A 744-nucleotide genomic window follows, 5' to 3' on the forward strand; every position below is an offset into this window, starting at 1 on the left:
CAGGGAGCAGTGGGAGAGCTGCACCCACAGGACACAGCTCATGGGATGTGGTCTGGGGGATAAGGAGATTTCAGGCCAATGGATTGGAGGTGGGAAACACAACTCTACCCAGGCAGGACGGATCTCTGCACTGACTGAGACCCCACGGAGAGTGAGGAGCTCAGATGCCTCCTCGCACTGGGAGCTGGGGGATCACAGGCAGCTACCTGCTGTGAGATGGGAGCAGGGGAGAGCAGAGCATGTTTGCCCTAACATGGCCTCACACAAGTAGCGACTGGCATCCCTTCTCACAGAAACAGTCAGTGAATTGGAGCGTAACATCTTCCCTCCAGGAAAACCTTGGAGCTGCTTTGATTGCAGCCGTAGCTGCATCTTCCACAGCCAGTGGGACTGTAAGGCAGCCCCTCTTCTCGGCTGGTTTGCAGGGCTCTTCTCTTCCTTTTCTCCACAGGATAAAAATAATCCTTTTGCGTCAGCTCCATCACTGCGAGCAGCAAGACATTTTATTCATCGGCAATTCCTTCCCTTCTCTCATTTAAACAATTCCCCATTGAGCCCATCAAATTAATTTGAGCAAGGGCCATTTATTTGGCCTGCCTGCCGGTGCAGGTGTCTCCCTTTCTTTTCTTTCCGAGAATGCTGGTAGGTGGCATGAGCGTGAGCTGGGGAGAGGCTTGGCAAGGGCTGGGAGCAGCAGGATGGTTTCGATCAGGGCTTGCAGGGGCACGGAGATCTGTAGATTGA

Source organism: Mesitornis unicolor, unplaced genomic scaffold, assembly GCF_000695765.1.
Source record: "Mesitornis unicolor isolate BGI_N332 unplaced genomic scaffold, ASM69576v1 scaffold8119, whole genome shotgun sequence".
NCBI lineage: Eukaryota > Metazoa > Chordata > Aves > Mesitornithiformes > Mesitornithidae > Mesitornis > Mesitornis unicolor.